Below are 18,163 nucleotides of genomic sequence, written 5' to 3'. Positions count from 1 at the left end.
GTTTGACCTTCAGAGAGACCTCATCTTGTTTGGCAACGGTAGAGTCAGCTCCAGCACTACAGGTACAAGTGACTTCTACTGCTCCAGTGATGGGGCCATGGTATGTTAAAGAGGTGAAGAAAGCCTCTGCAGTGTATGGGCAGATGGGGGCTGCAAAGAGAAGTCCCTGAAAGCTGGGCTTGCTTTTCCTTCTGTCCCTGGGAGAGTGAGAGCGTGGCTACTTCCCCTGCAGAGGGAATTCATCTTACTCTTCCCAGACAGCAGTTAGAGCTACCTCAATATACTTGGAGCTCTCTTTTGCTGGAGGCTGCAGCCCACACCAGCCTGGTGCTGCAAGCAGGTGGTGGGCAGCAGGACTGTGGTATTGCCCCCAGCAGTCTGCTACTCCATGTAGGTACCTGCATTGCTGGGGCCTTTAACTCAAGTCAGCAGTCCTTTAGGGAGCTCAGGTTTACCTAGGCATAAGAGTTTGTTAAAATTCACTCCAGGTTATTCATTGAATGCATTACAAATATTATTAAATTAACTGTTAATGCTTTTGAAATGCAAATACTGGCCAGGGCCTTTCTCTGTTTTGCTTTGCTAAGGCTCACAAGACAGGGGAGCTGACTCATGGTAGGATTCTCAGGAGTCTCCAAGCTTTTAGTGTTTTGGCATTTACTACCCATAAACACATTTCTCATATTTAGATGACAAACTGGCACTGCACCAGGGGAGCCCATGTTTATTCACAATATTCTAGCCTTCCTCATGCTTATGACAAATCCATACACAAGGCTTCCTGCCAGCTTGGAAGTCTGGATCCTGATCAGCAAACTCTGATGAGAATCAATTCAGTATAACTTGCTATATTACCAGTTGATGTGAGAATGAGCCCAGGGAGACAAAAAGCCAGCACAGCTTCTGTTAACAGACAAAACTGTTGCCTTTATATGTGCATTTGCATGAGGAATAGCTTTTTGATGCACTGGGCCTTCACCTTCTATCCATTCCCTATAAAGAGCGACACATGACCTAGCAATTCTGATCTTTTGGCTTTGCCTGTGAGGGAGATGTTTCACTACTCTACCTTAGGAGATATCTGATAAATCTGTATTTTTCCTTTAAAACATGAGTACTTCCGTGGACTTTAAAAACTGTAATTTATTTAACTGGCTGATGTCTTCAGGGAAATCTAGAAAAACATGCTGGTCTAATCCTCTTCCCACGTTAGAAAATGAAAGGGTATCCAAGCAATTTGTTTTTAGTGGTACCATGTGTTTTGAACTTGCCATCCTCTCTGTACTTGTCTATTCTCATCCTTTTTCCCTGTTTGTTCGCTGTTCTTCCTGCCCAGTAGGGAGCAGTTCCCCCCACATGTCCTGTGCCACTCAGTGGCCCTGATGGAGAAATGTTTATTGCCTTCTTCTTCCCTGCTGTGACAGGCAGGAAGTTTAGCAAATGATGTTTCCTTTCAGGAAGTCAATGCAGGGCATAGGAATCTCTGCTGTCCATAAAAACTCACCAATCGATGCAATTAACAATGAAACTTCTTTGGTATGCATTACTACAATTGCTATTCATAGCTTAGTCTCATATTTGCATTGTTATCCAAGAACAAAATTGTCACATCTCTGTCCCATGCAAAATTTTTGGTTGCTCTGCAATTGAAGACCTCAGTTAATAACGTGCAAGATAACTCACAATAATGCACAAGTTTCACTCTGTTATTCTCAAAGATATTAAGGAAAGTATCAAGGAAATACAAACATTGTGTGACATGATTATCATCATATACGAGCATTTAGGACCAACAGTGTCTTTGTTATCTACATGGTAATTATTACTATGTTTCCTTGGTTTAATTACATTTACACCTGTAAGATTACAAGATAATTAAGTTTGCGTTAATACAGGAAACTAGAAATGGCATGGTTTGTTAACAACAGACAAAAGGAGTAAAATTGGCAAACACGACATGGTTATTTGTGCAACATCTGAAAGTGTATATTACTTCTTTGAAGATCCAAGACTGTTGTGTGAGATGCAAGCGTGAAGCCTAGTCAGTTTAGCACCTGGTAATAGGGAAGCAAAACACCAAGGAAAGCATTGCATTGTAAAGCCACCTGGCAGCTCTCCAGGGCTGGAAGCAAAATCTTAAAGATTAAATTTTAGAGATGTAGCAATTTACCACACATCTTCATTTGTGACTTCTTGTCTTTTTCATGCTGGAATACCAAGAAGCATTTTTACCTATTGCCTATGTTGTAAAAAATGGTTTATGTTCTGTATGTTTTGTGACTCTAATGGGCTGGACTTCTATGACCTTAGTAGCTACCATGTTATACAGGGAGGAAATGCCAGTCAGCTTGTTTTATTTGTTGGCCGTAGAGAGAAGATAGAGCATTCTGATGGATAGGGCACAGAGCAAAATGTTCTGCTCCTAGAGGTATTGCTCTTTGACTTCCGGAGGCAGATGCTGTCTCTTCACTAAGAGTATGCCTATCAAATTGTCTCTCCAAACTCAGCTAAGCCTTCTAGGCACTGGCAAAATCTATAAAGGTTATTAAAGATGCAGTGGAAACCATCTCTAGTCAGTGATGGCAATGATATTATCAATTAATTGGCAGTAGCAGTGAACTGTATACTTTAGGTCTGCATCATTCAGGCCTTGAATGGTAGGTTTTGCTCTGGAGTCAAGGAGAATTTAGGAATTTAGCCTGAGTTTAGGATTTAGGAACTTAGGATTCATCTTTCAAGCTCCTCAGCTCCTTGCTAAGTCAACATCTTTCATGTGGTGTAGAATGTCATCCTTCCCTGATGGTGGACATCAACTGATCTGGAGCAGCAGCCTTGACTTGGAGTTCCCATGTTGCTGTTGTGCATTTCTAGGTAGATATAAAATTCTCTCAGCTTGGCATTTTGTTTCTTCTATGCCTATTTAAAAAAAAAAAAAAAAAGACAGCAAAATCCTCATGGAGCTCATGAACCTCCTTGCCAGCAAGCCATCAAGAGTTGCCTCCAGGTATCACTGTGTTGCTGAATGTCTTGGGATGTCAAGAAGCTGAGCAGGGTGTTGAAGTATCCAGAGTGTCAGCATAACCCCAGGCATTTCTACACATCCTCCACTCTCTGTAGACAGCAGAAGTGAATACATCCTGGCGTTTGTGTATAATAACAGCATTTTGACTGTGTGTTGGCACTTGGAGCAAGTTTAAATATTTTCACAATGACAGTGCTTCATTTCATCCAAAGTCATTTAAATAATGTAAATATATTTAAGCTTTGTGACAAGCCAACTAGTAGATAAGCAGTATTACTCCTACCAAGAGACAGTGAGACTGAGGTACCAGGAAAATGAATAATTTAGTTTGGTACGAATACTGTGCTGTGAATAACAGAAATACAGAATTATAAATTCTTTGCTGCAACCTCTGGAGATGACCTCCCCTTCTGCTAAGTATTCTTCCTTTCCACTGCTGGTGCACAACTGTGGAACATCTTTGTAATGAAATAAACAAACAACAGCATGAAAACTTGTCCAAGAAGATGGCAAGGTAGTGAGCTGAACAACACCGTGGAGCAACACAGGAGGGCAAGCACGGTGATCCCAGGATCACGCTTTCTCACCCATAGGGCATAGACCAATGGGACTTGAGCTGAGTAAGTAGAGTAGGGGCAGTGATAACAGCAGGTCCTACCCACTGACTGCTGAACCTCAGGGAAGAGCAAGGTTAACAAACCAAGCCCAAGGTCAATCCAAACACCAGTTCAAGAACAAGGCTAGAAACAAGTTGTCATATGACATAGCTCAGTGGAAAAATGATTATGATTATTATTATTACCAACAAGAATTTTTTTTCCAAACGTGTTTGAGGAAATCAGATGCCTTCTGAGAAAAATGTTTCTTTATTTGAAAACACTTTTTTCCTTCCAAAAAGAAGCATGATAGGAATGTAAATAAGCCCTACCTAGTGAACTTTATTTGCCTCTGTAGCGCCTTGAGCATCTTAATCACTCATTTCATTGGATATTCTGTATAGCAGTGGGCTACATTATATGGCCCAGCTGTCTTTTTGCAGTGTGTATTCAGTTATGCCAGTGAAATTGGGAAAGATCTTGGGCCAAATTATGTGATCCCCAGGCTAATGTTTTACATACCTTTCTTTCTTTCTTTCTTTCTTTCTTTTTTTCAGTTTCCACTGATTAAAATTAAAAATAAACAAACAGCACTTTTAAATCTTCAGTGACAATGCTGACTTATTTACACTCTGTCTCCCTATTACTCCCAGAAAAAAGAGCTTGAACCCAATAGGGGAAGGCTTTACCTTTTTAGTGAATTAGGGTTGAATGTATATTTCTTATCTACATGAAGCTTGCACTGGTACCTGCTTTGGGCTACCATCCTGCAGCAAGCAGTTTCCTTGACAGAAGTTGATCCAGGAAATCAAAAGTCTGCTCCAGAAAGTCACTTCAGCAAAACTTGCCCCCAGCACTTGTACCAAAGAGAAACAATGGCTCATGATCTATTCAGAGAGAAGTGGTGACTAAGAGGGTCCACACTTAAATAATTATTTTCCCCTCTGCCAAGTAAGCATTTCCAAGAGTTGTTATGAAACAAAGAAGGGAGGATCCAAGTAAATCCGTTTGCATCCACTTTTCTTTCTCTCTTTGCATGGTCGAAAAGCTTCCAACAATATAAATAAAATCAGGGCATTTTAAAAGAACACCAACAAAAAATGCTGCTTTTCTGTAACATCTGTAAGTCACCAAAACTACTCTATGGGCTGGCCGACTTTTACTGGGTGCGCTGGCTCCCTGAAAGTTTACACAAGCCTCTTCTGGAAAGCCTTGCTGAGCCAAATCTTGCCTTCTCTGAGATCGGCGGATGTAAAAGGCATGAGGAGAAACAAGGGTGCAGGAAGGTGAGCACAGAACCTACGTGCCCTGATGAGTCTTCCACCTTTTCCATGATGACTACAAATCAGCATGCCCTAATTAGGGGATCTGAGGTACCAAGCAACACAGGTCAGACAAAATTTCCATGGCTTCTCTACCCCTGCTTCCCAGTGCTAGTGGTTTGTGTTTCACAACAGTGCTAATGGAATTCGAGTCATTGTGAAAACAAAATAAAAAAAACCCAACCCAGTGTATTTTTCCTTATCCCCCAAAATGTTAGGCCCAAGAAAGGACTATTCCAGCAGCTGAAATTACAGGGCCAGGTACTGCAACTCCAACACTGGTTGGAAGTTCAAAGACAAAATTGTTTACAAGTGAGAAGAATAACCTTGGCCTTAAAAAAATGCATCTTCAGTGCCTCATAATTATTCTGCTATTCCTCCAGAGCTGACTTTCCTTCCAAAGCAGATTAGTACAAACTGGCCTATAATGCTACTGAACTGCAGCAATGATGCTGGAGAGCATGTTCTTGAATGCAATGCCTGAATACAATGCAAAAGCCTCGGCACAGGGCAGAATCTTGCCCCAACTCTGGGCTTTTTCACCATTTTTGTCACCTGGATTACCAGGACTCAATAAACTACCATTGGTGCTCACTGGCCCTTCTTAAGCCCTTGAGCCTCATTGCTATATCAGTCACAACCACTGATGCCTCCTCTTTTTCCTCCTTCATAGTTAGGAAAAAGGACCAGAACTGCATGCAGTGTGAAGCTAGCTTACCTCTTTTGAGGTCTCCTCGCTGAGTATTAAGTTACTCTTATGAAATAAGGTAGTGAATAATTTTTGTGTGTGTGAATATGAGTTTGTTCTTACGTCATACTTCACAGAGTCACTTGCAGAGGTGTGTTTGTCCAGTTAACAGACACAGGGCATTGCCTCATATCAGACTGCATGCTCCCTTTCATTTCTTAATTATGTTCATGGATGATTTAGCATGGGTCCTCTACAGGAGTAATAAAAGAAAATCTCCGAGAAGAGAGAGCTCAGGACTTCTCAGTGTCGTAAGTAGGATTCCAATTTGCTTGGGCTACAGGTGCTCCTGTTCCACGAAGGAGAGGAACATGTCAAGGCTGAGTGTGGTGTAACTGTGTAGAGAGGGGCCCTTTCCTCCAGGGTCACTCCTCTGGTTTTCTGGAGTTGCTGAAGTGCGAAGAAAGCTACGGCTCCACTGGCTGCTAGCTGCCATAGATGACCAGCTCTGCTCTGTATGAGTTTAGGCAAGCCTTTTTATTCTGCAGATTGCCACGTGAAAGGAGGAAACTGAAACTTCTGATGCTTTGGCTTTTCTGCCATGCTAACATGCTAGCTGAAATGGCATCACTTCTTCTCAGGAGCAGGTTGTTTGTCTCTATACCTACAGTAAAAAAAAAAAAATAGTGCAGATCCATAGGAATTGACCTGTAGAACAAAGTAACTGTTGCTTAGGTCCCGGTATCCTCAATGTATGTATTTTGGGCTACTCTTAGCCCCATCCCCAAGCAGTACATCCATTTGCAAATGGAGCTATTGCTCTGTTTAGTTTGATTTTAAATAAGTTTGCTCTGCGGGCTCTCAGCCTCTCTGTGTTATGAACCAAAGCACAGCGAGTGGGAGTGATGGAAAGGATGTTTTTTGGAGCATGGCTGCGGTTCTAACAGCACCTAATACAGGTCCGCCTTTATGGTCAGCATGCAGCGTTACTTCCCTTGGGCACGCCTGCTGATAGCAAGGGAAATAGTGCTGGACTATGCAATAGCTGAGCTTTTCGAATGTAAAAAATCCCTTTTTTAGCTCATTGATTTGAAATGTCTGCCTGCCTCTGCATCTACAGAGGGTTCAAATGCATTGGCTGACAAAGGAGGAGCGGGTATTGATTCTGAGGAGAATGATGAAAAAGGGAATTGTTTGAGTAACCTGAAACGCAGGCAGCGAGTCAGAGTGTTAGCACGGTGACTTCCCTCATTTTGCTAGGAAGGTGATGTGATGCTTAATTCTTTAATGTTTGCTAAGTGTTTTTAAAGTGTGTGAAGAAGTTATTTGAGAGATGTAGAGATTACTAACGGCCTTACGCAGTAAGCTTTCAATGCTAGGTTATTATTTAAATGTGGAATACCCTGCTGTAAACTGAGTGCCAGAGCTGTTTCATTAAAGGATCTGTTAGCACTTCGATTATTAAACTCTATTTTAAAGCTAAATCTCATTTCTGGCGAACATCTTGGGAGCAATTCCCACCTCCCCAAGACCGAGTGGTGTTTAAGTTCTCGTTAGTTCTGGAGCTGGCTCTATCAGTCTTGTAAGTGAGCAGAACTACTTTCCTGTGGAGATGATGGCTTTGGTTGCAGCCAATTTACTACAGGTGAGGTGCTAACTGGTGGGGGCCAGACACAATGGAAGGGGGTGGAATCGCGCAGAGATTGCTTAGGATTGGTGTGGTTGTGGGTTTTTTGTTTTGTTTTGTTTTGCTTTTTAAAGAAAACATGCCCAAGAATGAAAATCTAAGGTCAATGAGAAATAAAAAGAGGTCCTTGAAATGTCAGTAATTCAAGTTGCAGATACCATGTTAAAAATAGCATTCTTTAAACTAGATTAATTGTGATCAGTATTGCCAGCTTCAGGCTTTCCAGGTTCCCTCCTAAACCTCGGGGTTAATTTTCCTGTCTGACCTGCTTTTGTTTTCTGGTGAAACTACTAAAATAACAGTTTGACAATGGAAATCTTTCCTGCGCGTGAATTTAAAAAGAACAAAGCATGAATTAGCATTTGTATTACAGAGGTGCTCAAGAGAACGGAGCCAGAGTCACAAGACAAAAGCTCTTTGTGTGGTTAGGTAGTCACCTTGCTGATCCGTAATGACACTCATGACACTGACAATGAAAACCCAATAAAAGGGGAAAGTGGTTCTATTTTCAGTTTCTGACTTTGTACTCGAGAGACCGAAGTGTTTCACTTCATCTCTTTACCCTTAGGCAAGGAAGAACAGCCTTACAGCCCGGGATGGTGGGAAAAGCCAAATAGATGAGGCAATGAAGTCTCACGAATAGACAAGTATTGGTGCCCTCTGCAAAAGTCAAGTAGGCCTGAACCCTCACATGAAGCTTTCTTATATGCTGTTTTTTAAATACCACTGGCATCTCCAGAAAGGCTGTTCAACTGTGGCTGTGCTGTACTCTTGTACCTAGATGTCTGGCCCTCAGTTTGAGCCAGTCTGAGCAGGCAGATAGGTTGTGAATGCTTCACTTTGGGAAGAAACTCTTGGTGGGAACATTGTAATAGTCTGGTGTTCACTGAGGTTTTTTTTGTTTGTTTGTTTGGTTTGGGTTTTTTTTTTGAGCGGTCTGATGGTGTTGGGAGTGTTGTGGTGGTGTTTTCTTTTTTTTTTGGGGGGGGGAGGGTTGTTTTTAGGTGAGCAGGATCTTTCTATGCCCTTGAGTACTTGAAATGACACATGGTGAGATGAGAGGTAGACTGTTTGATGAGGGAAGCTGTTGCTTTCTGGTGTTGGCTAGAAAGGAGTTCTTGTTTTTTATGCATATAGCAAAAGAGCTCATGCACAGTAAGAAGTCTTCAACCTTACTGCAGAGGCGGAGGGTATGTGCTACTGCCAAAAGCAGAACAGTTGACTTTAATGATCTGAATGGAAACAGCAAAGGCAACGATTAGCTCTTGCTATTTTTAATACTGGGACAAAATGCCAGTGATACTAAAGGTTTGTGGAATGAAGAAGGCAGCAGAAGACTGCTGGAGTCTTCCGTCAAACAGTGTTGTGGTTATAACTTTAAATAGTCCTGTGTACTTTCTGGGAAATCAGTGCTAGTCCAAATGTAATGTGTGTTCATTCTTCTTTTTCATATCCTGTGTGGTAAAATTCAGTGCTTCTCAGTGACTGATTTGATCCAGCTACATTCAGGAGTAAAAATAACAACCAGAGCATGACTTCTCTTAACTAACACTGTGTTGTGATCAGACAGATAAACTGTGACTGATCTCTTGCAATGCACTGTATATGGCTGTCTGCTTCCAGAGGAAAGTGTAATACAGAAAAGTGTGGTTTGGCTTTTTTTGGCCTGTCCCTTCTTCTCTTGTCATAGTCAGCTCTTACCCAGGTCCATGTGCATGTGATCACTGACAATGGCATAGATAGAGGGCTTCCTGTGTCACCGGTACAGGCCTGTTACCGAGTGATGTCCTCTGTGTACCCATTTCTCCTCCCTCTCTCTCTCTTGCCTGTTGTTTCTGTAATACAACACAAAGGTGGAAGCAAAGCTTACGTCCCTGGAGCCTCTGTGAGGAGAGAGGTTAGCTCAGAATGGATAAGGTTTGCTGCTTATGTCCTGTCCAGATGTTTTGGCTTTTCTAAGGGGGTGTATTTGAGATGGGGAGGCTGAGCACTGCCTGAGGGGGGTCGTGAAGCTTGGATGAATATGAGGTGACTTCACAGTGCAGGTCAGCCCAGGTGAGTTGCTGGGGATTGGCTTTAGTTCAGCCAGAACTAGGCCCGTGTCTGTTGTAAAGCTGTTAGCTATGGACTGTTCTGCTGGAAGGCTGTTGTAGAAACCACCCTTGAGTAGCTGCTAACAGTGAGGCACAAGGTAAGCACAGCTTTGCCCGGTGTGCACTCCAGATCCAAGGTGCTTGCTCTATGCAGAGCATGATAAAGCCCTTGAAAGAGTAGAAAAGAACAATAAAAAATTAAAGTTAATCAGTGGTAGAATCAAAATCACTCAGGGAATGTATTTAGGGACAGACTGTAACTTGGCTGCCCTTCCGTGAGGTGCAGGACAGCGTGTGGATCGCACGTACCCTCAGGTGTGAGAGAGGCATGGAGAACTGTCACCTCCTGCAGCAGCTGGGGCCGAAGCACAGCCTGGCACTTACAGCCTTTCTTCTCCTGCTGCCCACCGTGCCTCCTGCTCACCCACAAAGCAGAAATAGCAGCCTTACGTGCCAGGACTGCAGCTTCTACAGCAGTTGTTAGCGACAAGCCCAGTGCACCACAAGCAAAGGAAATAGCAGAGTATGGCTGTTCCAAACACCCACGCTGCGTTGCTGCCGAAGGCAGCTGCCAGCTTTCCCTCTGCCTGGGGCAGCCCTGCGGAGGAGCAGAATCCCCTGGGTGGCTGCCAGCAGGAGGTTTTGGCACCTGCACCAGGTGTCCTGGCCAGTATGCAGCTGGCTGAGGAATGTTTTGTAGGGGGTGACGAGGGCGGGGTGCAGTTTGCTTATTTTGTCTCTTTATGAGTTAGTTTTCTTGGCTGTTCCTATGCCTATGCAAACACTTCCTCCCTGGGTTCCCGTGCCTCTATTATTTCCCCTGGTGAATTGAAGTTGCTGTTACTGAGTGATGATGATTTTTTTTTCATCCTCTTCATTTTCAAGCATGAAGAGGGGTGATTAATGTGTGGGAGGAGGAGTGGAGTGGGGAGAAGTGCTGAAGGCAAGAAGTGTTTCCTGTTGCATGAAGGGGAAGATTTCTGCTGATCTTGCTGAAGTCCTGTGCTGCTGATTGGGACTCTCCTTGTACCAAGGAGGAAAGCACTCAGGGCAAAGCATATCAGACTTCTTGTGTGACAAGGATGGTCAGACTGGAAGTTGGATTTATTTTTTCTCCTTCCTGCTGCTGAATTTCATTTTTCCTTCTGCATTCTGTCCTGCTGTCCACAGCAGTTTGTAACAGTTTGATAAGCAACATAGGCCTGTTAGAAGTTACTCCCTTAAACATAGGCTTAGCAATTGGTTAACTGGCTTCTTTCAGCAGATGCATGACTACAGAGCCTCACTGAATGTCTTTCTTGGCTTTTTTTTTTTTTTTTTAACATTCTGTCCCTTCAGATGGTCTCAATTGATGCCTTATCTCATAAAATACTAGATACTAGCAATCCCAGCAGATGAGAACAGGGCTTCTGCAGTCAGAAGCTCTCTTCCTCAAGTCAGAAGAAATCCTTCAGAACCAAGTGATATGGACCCAGGTTTAATGTCTGAAGTTCAGAAAATCTGAGAAGCCAACAAAGCAAGAGTGAAATGAATCTAAGAGCAGTCTGCGGTAGCATACCATCAAAACGTAAGCCTATAATGTACAACATTTTCCTTCTTTCATTTGTCTACTTTAGAAGAGCTAACACACAGCATTTTCAAGATTCACAAGGGGGCTTTTCTCCCTCTAGGCTATTAGTTGCAGTAACAACTTATTAAGAAAGTTAGATTCTTCTCCCGGATGGGAGAAAAAGAGGTCCTAAAAGGGAGAGAGAGGAAGATGAAAAAGCCGAACATTTTGTTTGAACAACTTAACAATACAATGCCAGAGGAAATGAATCAGATGAGTGATTTCTGTGAGTGTGTATGTTTTGCTCTAAGAAAACAAAGAAATTTAAATCCTGGCCTCCGAAGAGTCAATAGGGCCTGTATTTAGCTTAGAAAGGCAATGTAGAGTCCTGGATCAGTTGCTAAGGGTGGAGAACGGTATTTCCAGAAGAATAAATGTTAGTTAGGTTCCTATCTAGTGCAACATCCTCAGAGGCCCTTTACAGCACTATTTTCTGGGGAACTAAAAACCAAACAACCTTTTTCCTTACTGCTCCCTTAGGAAAAAAGCACAACTTTAATGTCCTCTTCTACAGAAAATGAGATCGTCTGCACCTGATGCAGTAGGGTGTCATCTTGTTGCTGGCCCTTGGCACAGATGCCTAATTCCTTCCTGCTGCGTGGTCAGACCAGCTCTGTAAAGTCTTAATGCTGCCCAAAGCTGTGCCACACTGAGAAGCTCGGAAGGGCCATCTGGCAGGCATGGACTTCAGAAGACTGTAAATAAACCCTTGCTTTTCCTGAACTTGCCCTTTGTGATGAGACATAAGAAGGTTTCCTTCCTCTCATTTCCTGTATTAGCGAGATCCTCAGCTCTTCATCTGAAGAAGACAGAATAGGAGGATGTGCTGCCTGTCTTGTACCCAGTGTGGCTGTTTGTGTATGTGGAGTCTGTAGATTATTAATATCCCTTTGTGGGCAGATTGTTCATGTGATTTTGTTTGCATGCACTTCCAAGCCATCCTGGCTTTCTTTTGAAGGACTGTTTCCTGGAATAAGCTCTCTGTGGGCTTTGCATGATTGATGATTGCTATCCCCGGTCTAAGACCGTTAGCTAGGAGAGGTATTTAATCTTGGTTTTTCACAACATGACTGACAGCTGTTTCACACCTCTGGTGATTTTTCATAGCACCTTAAGTGTGTGGTGATTCTGAAATGGAAATTTTGCTGTTCGCCCTCTCCATTAGTGCGTATGAATAATTGACTCTCAAGGTACTTTGAGATATCAGCTCTTTTTTTGTCCACTCTAAAACTTTACTGTTCCCTTTGTGCCAAATACTTTCAAGAGGGCTTCCTGCGTCTCTCAAACTGTCCAGTTCATTTATCCATAAGTAGTAATATCGGTCAATGGATGAAATTCTGGTCTGCGCTTTCATAGGCTGTGTCCTTCCTGCCCCTCTGTGTGCAGGACTTCCTGATTTTAAGTCTTTGCAAGCAAGACTTAAATGTTCTGAACCAACTCTCGCTACAGCGAGTAGCTGCAGCCAAGTAGGGTGAACTGTCTACAGTGTAAATCAAGGGGAATGATGTTTCTCTCTGGATGCTTAATATGATCTTGTTGTTCAGATCAGAATACAAATTCTTGCACTTTTTAATCTCAGCCTCATGTCACTGAGCAGCCTGACAAAGACTACCGCACACAGGGAAGGTGGGCTGGGACACATGATCGCTTCAGCACAGTCCAAGGCACTGTCCTGCAGTATCTGGTGACAGTGCTGGTCCCAAGCTTCAGTGTCACTGATGTTCCCAAACAAGGTGAGCTTTTGAACCAGGTGTGGGACATATCCAGGACAGTAAATTCAGAAGCAGCAGGAGACCAGATTGGAGCTGGGACTACCTAGAATGTAGGTACAAGAATAATCTAGCCAATGGGGTTGGAAATGAGACTGGAAATAAGGCTACCTATAATGTAGGCCTGGGGCTTTGGGGGAAGCCCTGTCAGTAGGTTGGGATGAGGCTGGGCACAGTCATGCTGCACCATAGCTCCAGCAAGGACTGCAGCTCTAGGGCTGAGCTGCCAACAGCAGGGGATGTGTGGGGGTCACAGGAGAGGACAGCAAGTGCTGTTGAGGCCACAGAGTTGTTAATGCATGGCAGAGTTTGGGGGGCTCTTTTCAAAAAAAAGGTAACCAGTGAACAACCTGTCATGAAGGCATACTTTGTAGTTCCCTGTTTTTTAAGAGAACAGAATTAGTTTTCCCAGATTAACAGCCTGCTTCCTGAAAACTGACACAAAAGAAGTCAAAAATTAAAAAAAAAAGATGAAAATAATATGTCAGTGAAATGTGAAGGGCAAGGGAGGAAGGAAGAATGCAAAACAGAAGGCCAATATGAATTGTTGGCTGATCTTTTTATATGAAGACAAAAAAACATTTCCTCGTGAAATTTTATCCAGTCTTGTAGCCCAATGAATCTTTCTCTTCTAAAATACACAACTGAAAAAGTGTGAGAAGGAAAAGTCTGAGAAGTTCCAAGAATGATGCTATATTATTCGAAGCTTTGTGACCCTTGTTCTTGTCATGATCATGACTTTCTTTTCAATCCCTTATCCTAGCAGTCAATTAGCAAAGCATCAATTCTGTTATCAGATCAGTAATGTCTCTGAAGGCTAATAGATGTCCCTTCCTTTGAAAGGTCACTTCTCTTCAACAGAACATCAGTAAGGAAATTTAAGTGAGAGTATCTGACAAATAGCAATGTGAAGTCTTTTGAAATACTGCCAAGAGGAATCTGTATATTCTTCCATTCTAGCATAGCAAAAACACAAGCAATCAAAGTAGGACCTTCACCTTTTAAAGGAGCTAATCTGATTAGGACTTTCATTTTATGAAGGTGTATACTCCTAGAATTGGACAGCCTTACCAGGCATTTGTCAGGTAGGGTGGAGAGGAAGAGATTGCTAACATCAAAGCCCTTGCTGTAACCTATTCCACAACAGAGCATTAGAGATGTCAAGATATATGAAAGAGTTTTTATTTTAAAAATACTTATTAAAAAGGTAATATGAATCAAAGCTAAGGCTACTTCCCACTGCCAGTTTTATTGTTTCATTTGTGATCAGAAATGCTGAAACTGTAATACTGAGATTGCCCAGACATGTTACTGGTTCAGTCAGAGGTAGGAAATGCTGCAACTCTCCTTGTTGCTTGTTTGTCTGCTTTTTCTCTTGAAACTTCTAGCCCCAATCTGTAGATACAAGAAGTCTGTATGAGTTCTTTTACAAGCTGTAGTGCATCAGTCCTGGAGAATCCATGGGCTCCATCTGAGAGGCCATGAAAGATGATTATCAACAAAATTGAATGCCTTAAACAGACTTGCACTTCCCCTGAAGAAAGTCCAGGAATTCGCAAGTGCACAAAAGTCTCAAATTATTTATTTAAATAATTCTGGGCTTTCCTATGAGGAACTCGCCATGTCTCACGTTTATCTCCCAGCTGTATGTTATGTATGGCAACCAGCAGTAGAACTTTGTCATGTTTTACCATGCAACCCTGAGTTGATTCTCTGACTTTATAACTGTAGCCTTTCCCTTGGGCTCTAATTTTACTCCCCTCATCTGACTGAGTTTAATATTTCTGCTGTTCTGTAAAGATCTATTTGAAATTAGCCAGTAAGTTCAAAAGCTATTGAAGGGTGTGTGTGTGCATACCATCCATACGGATGTGCATCTGATAATAACTTCCTTAAGCTTTATTTTCTTAGAAATCAAAGCTAACAACTCAAGAAAATAGAACTTTTTTGAAACAGCTTTGGAAGCAGATATTGAATGATAAATTGCACAGCCTATGATGCCTGCCCCCCAAATTGCCATATATTAGCAAACTACATGCCATAAATGCATAATGGTATATGACCTTTTCTCAGGTGAATTGTGATTTGAAGGATTGTTTATTAGAGGATAGATGGATGGGAGGGAATAGATCAGAACCCTCCTTTCACTAATAGCACTGAACTTGTTATTTGCCATGTCAACTCTTGATTTCTGTGCCTGCTCAAAGCTTTCGTCCAGTTGTTTTTTGGACAGTGTATTATTGCCACTTGTCTCAGTGCCATGCAAAACTGAGAACTACAATAACCTTAATTAGTCTCTAATTTAATGCCCAAACTTGCCATCATGTGGTGTAATGCTGTTTGGAAACTACTTTTTTTAGGTTCTTGAGTTTCAGAGGATATACTCTCATGATTACCAGTGTGAATGACCTAAATGGCAAAAATCAACCAATCTGTCACTAATTGTCTATTCAAAATTTGTACTTTCATGAAAGAGTTTATCAAAAGCTCTTGCTTTGTTTCCAGCATGTGACCAGAATGGATACCAAAACCTCAAAAGCTGTTCTCCTTTGGCCAGCTCTCTACAACAACTTAATCACTGCTTTGATCCATCAGCTTGTTAGCTATAGGTGTGCCCTGAGCATGAAACATGGCTGAGGACTGTGTTTTACTTCTGTACACTGCAGCTATGTACAATTAAGTGGACTGTCTAGTGCCATATTTAGTTTGCACAAACAAGCTTTAATGCAGTTTCTCTTTCCATTATCTGTAATTGTTTGAATGGCAATTTCAAAGGTGTGACAGGGACCAAGGTGAAGTTAATATGATCTGCTGTCACGTGCATTCATATGAGATGATCTGCACACTAGAGTAGTTAATTCTCTCTTAACCATGATGGGAGAGCCCAGGGTGAGATGCTCTGGCATGGGTAAAATGAATTCCACTCTGGGGGATAGTTTGTAAGACTTATACTCCCAAGTTGCTTGGCTTCCTCCAGTAAAACCCACTTTGCTTTTTTATTGAGGGGAATCAGGCTTGGCTCTCTTTGCAGGGACTCTAATCTTGTGCGTCAATAGGGAAATTTGAGGAGGCAAATGACCACAGTTCATCAACATCTCTTCTTTTCCATCATGTTTCTGATCAGCGGGTGTGCTCCTCCTGATGAGCTGCAAATGTGTACTTAATATTATATTAGCTATTAACTCCCAAAGTCAACAGTTTCCCTGGTAAGATCAGAACACTTCAAACATTAGTCTGTAGTTTTTTTTAAATAAAAAAGTAATATTTTGTTTAGTGTAGAAGAACCCTTATTTAAATATTTACAGATACTTTTATGATGCTGTATTGCTTTCCTAAAACCTAAAATGGATCAACTGTGGTGAATACATATGTATGTCATCAGTCTCTTCCCCCTTCCCCCAAGTTCTTCAAACAGAAGAGAGTATTTGTTCTGTATCCAGAGGAGCTCCAAGCTTGTTATGCTCTATTATAAAAATGAATCGGAGCCCAAAGACTTAAAGCAAACACGTGAAGTCTGTTGGTGCACAGTTGTCTCCTTGCTGCAGTGAAAGAGGTCCTATTGACTGTTGTATTTCATGCCTGTGGAACAAGAAAGAGGGACTCCTCCATGCCTTCTGTACCTTTATCTGCTCATTTGTTTGGGAGGAAAAAATAAAAATATCCTTTTGTGTGTCATTTTCCTTGCTCTAAGTGGCATTGTTCATACATCCAAGTTGCAGTAGCAACTCTGGTAGGGCTGTGGACCATAAGTTTTGTAACATCCAAATTCTCGTTCCTTTGGATTGATACTCTTATAATTATGAATTTCAGCAGGCTCGATGCAGTTTAACTCTCAAACAGAGTTAATGACATGGATGTCTTTGTGGTAGTTATGAGAGCTCTATGTGGAAATGATAGCACCCTTACCTGACCCAAAGCCTATTTAGACAGATAGGAATTTTCCTACTGACCTCACTGTAGAGTGAATTAGGCTCCAAGTAGACAGCAGCTTCCCCACAGCAGCAATCAGTTGTTTTAATACTGCAAGAGGGATTAATTACAAGCAAATGGTGTTTCACCAAATTTCAGGCCAGCAGCTAATTCTTATATTCCTACAGGAACAGTATGTGCTTACTGAGTGTGTGTCATGAGCAACTGCAAAGATGGCAAATCGTCAAATGATGGTGCCTACGTGGGAAGAAAATAGCGAGCATGAGGGGAAATGAATGTGCACTTATGTCTTGGGAATGCACAACCATTCAGCGAGCAGTTGCTGTTCAGTTTTGAGCATCCCAGAGCACTGCAGCATGCTGTTTGGCTTGATCTTGGTGTGTAACGTAACTAATATGTTGTGATCTTTCACGTAGATACATAGAAGTCAAACAAAATTGTCAGGGCCTTGGGTGCTTTAATAGGTGTGTGAGGGAGAGAGGGAGCAGGTGCTGGAACGGAATGGCCAGGGAGGTGGCAGAGTCACTGCCCCTGGAGGCGTTCAAGAAAGGTTTAGATGTTGTGCTGAGGGACATGGTATAGCGGGAAATATTGGTGATAGGTGGATGGATCATCTTGGAGGTCTTTTCCAACCTAGGTGATTCTATGATTCTGTGAAGTGGGGTGGCCTTGGCAGCACTGTTAGACCTAAGCTCATGTGTCCCAGATGGTGGGTTTTCATCTCTGCTGGGTTGTGTAATGATTCAAAGGGGTCCCAGGGTGTCTGGATGCAGGTACAGCACCAGCTGCAGTGGGTTTCTGTAGTCTTCTGGTCCTATATGACACGTCACTGACCTTTTCTTCCAGTGCAACAGTTTGTGATACTATACTGTAAAAGATTTAAGAAGTTTTGGTCTTACTTTTGACCTCAGCTGTGTGTTATTTGTCACAGTTTTGGAAGCAGTGAACAGAGAGCATAAAGGTGAGAGTCAGCAGCTGGGAAAACAAACTTCTTCAGCCAGCTTTGTGCCACTAAAGCCTGGGGTTGCTCTTCTACAAGTCTGCAGGAGGTTTTTTTCTCATAGTGAAAGGGGAGAGAGTAGACGTTAATTACTGACTGCAAATGTTTAAATTAGCCTGAGAATTGCTAACTACATTTAATTGGTAGGATCTCGGCAGCCATGGAGTTGGGGAGTGAGGGTCACCTTATGCCTTCAGTGCTTGCAGTTAGCGCTGTCTCCCCCACCACAGCCAGAGGCTGGGCTGCTGCCAGCCTGGGCGGTGAGGGCTGCTGAGCCCAGGTGGCTTGCTCTGCCTAGAAGACCAGGAGCAATGGCCAACAATACTTGTTCACTTAACCCAGCAGGCAGGAACAGGCCTTTGGTTTTGGAAACAGCGTCGATGAGGAACTAATAGTTCATGGAAAGATTACTTAGCTAGATAAAGTGGGAAATAATAAACCATATCA

The 18,163-nt window shown here is 42.5% G+C and overlaps 1 long non-coding RNA gene across 3 annotated transcripts in view; it reads left to right on the top strand.

Annotated features, from left to right (window-relative positions):
• The window catches only part of LOC110396403, a 73,189-nt gene that overhangs the window by 12,983 nt on the left and 42,043 nt on the right, over window positions 1-18,163 (top strand). The window lies entirely within an intron of this gene.

This window comes from Numida meleagris, chromosome 1 (genome assembly GCF_002078875.1).
Source record: "Numida meleagris isolate 19003 breed g44 Domestic line chromosome 1, NumMel1.0, whole genome shotgun sequence".
Taxonomy (NCBI): domain Eukaryota; kingdom Metazoa; phylum Chordata; class Aves; order Galliformes; family Numididae; genus Numida; species Numida meleagris.
The sequence above is the reverse complement of the archived record's forward strand: the minus strand, read 5'-3'. Positions and strand labels throughout refer to the sequence as shown.